Below are 6,656 nucleotides of genomic sequence, written 5' to 3' on the forward strand. Positions count from 1 at the left end.
AGGCAGGCAGGAAGGCAGGCAGGCAGGAAGGCAGGAAGGCAGGAAGGAAGGCAGGAAGGCAGGAAGGCATGCTATGAAGAACAGTAGTTTCTAATAGTTCCACATCTCTCAACTCATAGAAGTTCAAGCATTTAATTCACAGTAGGGTTCATTTATACTTTCTGATAGCACAAAAATATTCAACAATTTATCCTTTCCCCTTTACAGATGAGTACTTAACGTTAGACATATTTTACGTCACCATTGCAATATTTTTTTTTCTTCCTCCCTAAGTATAGGATGGTACAATCCCTTAAAAAATTCTGTTTCAAAGTAATGCATTAATTACGCAAATGGAATGCCATACAAAAGCAGAGGACAAGCAACAACCTGTCACAAAGGGCAAGCACTGTGCTACATTACTTACTGCTGCAACCCTGTAATAAAGTTGCTCAGTCTCTTTGCAGTAAGCACAAGGTGAACTATAAAACTAGCAGAGCTCTCTCAAAGGTCTGTTGGCAAGATGCTACAAGAACAATAAATGTGTTAAATGAGGAATAAAACTTGCTCCAAACAGCCTGTAATACACTACAGACACAAACACCAAAAGCTGTAAAAATTACAACATTCCACCCGAGGAAGAAGCAGAAAAGATCAAAGACACTGCCAGTGGCTAAGGTCTAGGCTGCACAATAAAGGAAGGCCATTTCATAGAGGGGGAGTGGAGTGAGTGGCCATGTGGCTGGTTCTTTGCTGTGTTGGGCCCAAACCATGACATTAATGGTGAGCCAGCTAGGAGAGAGTCAAGGAACTACGACATTGGCAACCATGAAGGGACAGAGACTAGCATATAAATAAGGAGAGGTAATAGGCAAAACATGGACTAAAGTAAGACTATGGGGAATTTTTGTTGTTAATATTGTGGTAAATGGATTAGGGGGTGGATTGTGTGTAAATTACTCTTTTATATGTGGTATCATGCTGCTATCATTATTTTGATGTGGGGGGTTTTTTGGGATGCAAGTGAAACTCGTAAAAACTTTTGGGCTGAATCCAGATTTCTGATAATGATTGTCTCGTATGTGATTCACAGAGGCGAGGGGTGCAATCAGAGTCCACAGGCAGCAAATTTTCTGGCCACAAAATCCAAGTCCAGTGGCCAAGTTCACCCCTCCTGGTGCCTTCAGGGAATGTTCCTCCATGTTGCTCCATGAGTGCAGGGGCACAGCTGCCATCTCGCCATGGGTTGCAGGGAAACTTCTGTCAGGGCACCTTCTTCCTCACCAACCACCAGCACTGCTCTCCTTCCCCAGCACTGCTCTTCTCCCAAGTGCCTCTCTGCTCAGGTGTTACAGCTGTTCTTTCATATGTTAATCGCTGAAGCACATCTACTGTCCCTCTAATGACTCCTTGGCTGGGTTTGGAGCACGGGAGCTTCTGAGCCTCTTACCAGAGCCACTCCTGTGACCCTTCCCCCGCTACCAAAAAAACTCACCAAACCAAACCAGAACAACAACAGCCCCCCAGAGATGTCCAGAATGGAGGTGCCTCACCTAGGGATGGAGGCTAAAACGCTCCCTCCCCAGCCCACAGAAACCCTGACCAACACTCCTTCCTGACCCCAACTCTACATACCATTTCAAATCTCACCAAGGCAAGAGAAAATTTTCTGTACCACTAAAGAGATGATCATGTAATTTCTCAGCCTTGACTGTGGTCAACCAGTAGCTCTTCAGATGATACACATCACCATTCAAAAGCCAACTTCTCCATCCAAAATAAGAAAAAATGCCTTTTTCTCTAAAAAGAATCAGAAGAAACTCCACAGCACACCAGTTCACTGCAGCATGACAAAAACAGCCAAGACAGAAAGCTAAGAGCTAAGCTGCTCTAAGGCTCTCTGCCACTGAAGGGCCAGGCTTTGTGCCAATACCTCTCCTCTCCAGATGCCCACCCACATGTTCCCACCACCTCCCATGCACTACAGCCTCGAGGGACTTCAAGGACTACCAGATCATGAACCACACCAAGAGCAGGGTGCAGATTCCTCTAGAGATCAAGCTTCCAAGCTGGCCCTCTTGCAAGGTCATCAGGGCTACCAGCTTAAGCACACGGAACAAGGAAAAATGTGCACTTTGGGGAGGAAGAAAACAGCAGGAAGAAGTCCAGGAAAACTCTTTTTGGCAATGGCTTTCTCTTAGGTAAATTCTAAAGATGTAACACCTAGTTCAGTCCTTCAGCCATTAACAAAGGCACTCAAAATCTAAAACCTGAGCTTCTAATTCTAGAGTCAGGATCAACTCCCATCCTCTCTCACAATCAATTCCACTCACTTACCAGTTCCAATATTCAGCCACCAGAAAGGCTGCTGTGGCCTGCACTACCCTCCCAGCTTCCATCACCCCAAGATCAGGGAACCTGAATATACCTTTCCTTGCAGTTCTGATACTTTTATACCTAATACTATACTTTCTCTACCTAAATAAAAAACTTATTTTCATGAATGTTTAGACTGATTTTTCTACCTCTAAAATCCCAATTATTGTAACATCTATGAAACTTTCCTGAGGAGGACAGCAGTGGAAGCACAAGGAAGAGCTTAGCTTCCTCCCCAGGTTGCCAAATCACAACTGAGTCAGTGCTGCCTGTACCTACACCTCCTCCAGACACAGCAGTGTCAGCTGGAAATGTCATTACTCTTTGTTACTATCACCTGCTAAAAGGCACAGAAGACATGTCACCAAAATGACCATCACTTAAATAATTTAACCTTCTTGTGATCAGTAATCATTACAAAACAAACAGACATGCAACTAAAAGGGCAGACTGTAAGAGATCACAGAATCGTAGGGGTTGGAAAGGACCTCAAAAGATCATCTTGTCCAACCCCCCTGCCAGAGCAGGATCACCTACAGCACATCACACAGGAAGGTGTCCAGGCAGATTTTTAATGTCTCCAGTGAAGGAGACTCCACAACCTCTCTGGGCAGCCTGTTCCCGTGCTCTGTCACTCTCACAGTAAAAAAGTTTTTTCTGATGTTTATGTGGAACCTCCTGTGTTCCAGTTTGCATCCATTGCCCTTGTCCTATCACTGGACATCACTGAAAAAAGCCTGGCTCTGTCCTCCTGACACTCGCCCTTAACATATTTTTAAACACTGATGAGGTCACCCCTCAGTCTCCTCCAAGACCCAGCTCCCTCAGCCATTTCTCATAAGGGAGATGTTCCACTCCCTTCATCATCTTTGTGGCTCTGCGCTGGCCTCTTTCAAGCAGTTCCCTGTCCTTCTTGAACTGTGGGAGCCGGAACTGGACACAATATTCCAGATGCAGACTCACCAAGGCCGAACAGAGGGGGACGAGAATGTACCTCGACCTACTAACCACACCCTTTCTAATACACCCTTGATCTCAACCTTCAGTCAAAAACATGTGGCAGGCAGTAACTGCTTCTGCTGGCACAGTTGCAGACACAAAAGATAAACAGATGCACAATGGTAGCCACAACTGCTAGGAAGCTTTAGGCAGATCATTCCTGTTAATGTAGGACAGTTGACTTTCAGAATGACTAGACAAGTAAATCAAAGATGTTGCTTGCAAAATGCATGTGGAAGTGCTTTGTCAAAAGTCTGAAAACCTCTTGAGAAAAGGCAGTACTCATTTCTTCGTGCTATTACTCTCCTAATACCACTCAGGTATTTTAGGTGAGGATAGTAATACTGACATCCTTATCTCCTTCGACAGAGAGACTCAAAGGTGTAACACTTCATAAAGGATTTAAAAGGAAAAGAACAGAAAGGAGGTGGTTAGTATTACAGCACAGAAGCAACTTCTAAAAAGTAACAGCTCTATAACCCCTTACAGTGACATGTTTTGCTATTGACTTCTGTATAACGAGAAATTTCTGTAATTTTCCACTGAAAACTTAAGTTTAAAATACTGCCAAAGCATTCCATCACCCCAGCAAATAAAAGTCACTGCTAAGACCCAACAGTTAAGCTTTTATGATGAAATGCCTAACTGAACTTCACTGGGAAAACCTGCTGATTTCACAGCTTGTTTAGAGCTCCAGTACAGTGAACTCAGCAATACTGTTACACATTAGGGATTTTTAAAGCTAAGGTTGTATTTTCAAAGACAATAAATTTAAAAATGTAAACCAAAAATAAAAGCAGAGATCTAAGTCAGAAGCATCAAACATGGTATTTTCAAAAATAATGGCTGGCACATCTCAAATCATTTTTTTTCAGAAACCTAAATAAGTAAAACTAAATATTGCTTTTGCAATGAATTTGTTTCAAGGTATCATTGTATTTACACTATTTAAGAACATATTTTATTTGTATGAAATACTGAATGGGGTCCTATTCACCTACACAACTTTTTTTTTAATCAGTATGTATGGTTATCAGGAGAAAATTGTAATCAATCAGTAATCCTTAACTATTAAAAGACAGGATTTTCTGCACAAGACATGGTCAAATCAGATTACTCCCAGAAACCAAAGAGTGAAATATTCAAAAACAAGTAACAGAAAAGCAACCCTGAAGTACAGGAATACCATCTATGTGAGATGCAAAAATAATTCAAAATTGAATTATTGCTGGTTTTTACAAAAAGAAAGTGTTTATGTCTAGAAAAGTACACATCCCAGCACTTATCAAAACACCCATCAAATTATTTTCTCATTCTGAACTTGCAGATTAAAACAGAAGTGTCATGAACGATCACTCTCATCAAAACAAGATGCTATTTCTGGAGCATAATAACAATTTGCATGTCAACATTTAATTATTTGATCACTGATCATTATCATAAACATTACCAGCTGCTGGGTTTTACCAATGCAGCTGGGAGGAGAGACTACACAAACGAAAAAATACGTTTCCAACATTTAAAAGAGAAATATCAATCAATGAGCTGCATGTTATTTTGGTTCTTCAAAAGAAGTGTGAGTTCATCAGTGAAAAAAAAGATGAAACAGTAAATAAATTTTGAAAAAATCAACAAGAAGCAGATTCTTCTGTTCCACTTGTTTTAAAAAAGTAAAAGGTACTAATCAAATACCTTCTATTTCTATAGCTGTTTCAAAATCTACTATATATTTAATATACTGTTTTTTGTGGATATGGAACTTGCAAAGTGAGCTAATCCCAGATTCTTCTGAGCTTGGTGATTTGGGGTGAATTACTTCTGAACAGGTATTGAAGGTTGTCTCAGACTCCTCACAGTCATAACTATCAAGAACCAGAGTTAAAGAGCTCCTGTTTATCTTAGCTCCAGTTACATACTCTGTAGAACAGAAAATACTAATAATTTCCAATATTTTATAAATATAAGCTCCTTGAAGTGAGTTGGTTGAGCATCTCATCTTCCCAGAAACAAAACTGCTGAAGTACAGTAATTTCTGCAAACCTCTCAGATTATCAGAAGCAAAGACCTACGCAGATTCCCAAGCATCTTTCCCAAAGCAAAAAGCAGGAACTTCCAGGACTGCAACCACTAAATAACCATCTTGACTACATTAGCCATGTGTGAAAAGTCCCTGTGCATCTCTTTTTCTGTTTTGCAAGAAAAGCAGCCAAACTGGCCTGAGATAAAGCCTGGAAGTAGTTTTCTCCCAGTTCTGTTCCACCACTATAGCAGCAGACAGTCTAACCATCAGAAAAGGAACCTAAGAAAAGCATAGAAAGTCAATACACTTCAGACATTAATCCATTTTCGCTTATTGATATTATCAATAATATACATACTCTTTCACATTAACTTTTTTCAGCCTATTTTTCCCCCACCTTAAAACCTTCAGTTTCCTGGGACAGTCTGTACCAAGATAGAATCATAGAATCATTAAGGTTGGAAGGGACCTTAAAGATGATCAAGTCCCAACCCCCCTGACATGAACAGGGAACCCGACCACTAGAACAGGTTGCACAAAACCTCATCTAATCAGGCCTTAAAAACCTCCAGGGATGGGGGCATCAACAACCTCCCTGGACAAACCACTCCAGTTCCTCATCACCCTTGTAGTGAAGAACTTCTTCCTAATATCTAACCTTAATCTCCACTCTCTCAGTTTAAAACCATTACCCCTTGTCCTATCACTGTCTTCTCTGATGAAAAGCCCCCCTCCAGCTTTCCTGTAGCCCCTTTCAAGTACTGAAAGGTGCTATAAGGTCTCCCCAGAGCCTTCTCTTCTCAAGGCTGAACAGCCCCAACTCTCTCAGCCAGTCTTCACAGCAGAGGTGCTCCAGGCCTTTGATCATCTTGGTGGCCCTTCTCTGGACTCTCTCCAACAGGTCTATATCTTTCTTGTGCTGAGGGCACCAGAACTGCACACAGTGCTCCAGGCCAGATCATCTCTGACATCTTTCTTCCCACCTTCTCCAAGGCTGTTCAATTCTCCTTGAGATGCTGGGACCAGGACTGCACATGCTATTTGATATTATACATAAATCAGTAATATCTCTGTGGAACCATGTCCTTTGTTCCTTTCCCAGTAACTTCTAACACTTGATTAGCTTTTGTCTGAGCAATGATGTGGCATCTTTTTAGAGTTATTCACTCCCCAGTCTTCAGTGGTAAAAGTCAACTCTGAGCCCAGTGTTATATACAGTAAAATAAGGTTGCCTTCCTCAGAAAATTAGGGTTGTGCATTTAGTTTTACTTAGTAGCATACA

This window comes from Chaetura pelagica, unplaced genomic scaffold, assembly GCF_000747805.2.
Source record: "Chaetura pelagica isolate M959 unplaced genomic scaffold, ChaPel_1.0 scaffold85, whole genome shotgun sequence".
Taxonomy (NCBI): domain Eukaryota; kingdom Metazoa; phylum Chordata; class Aves; order Apodiformes; family Apodidae; genus Chaetura; species Chaetura pelagica.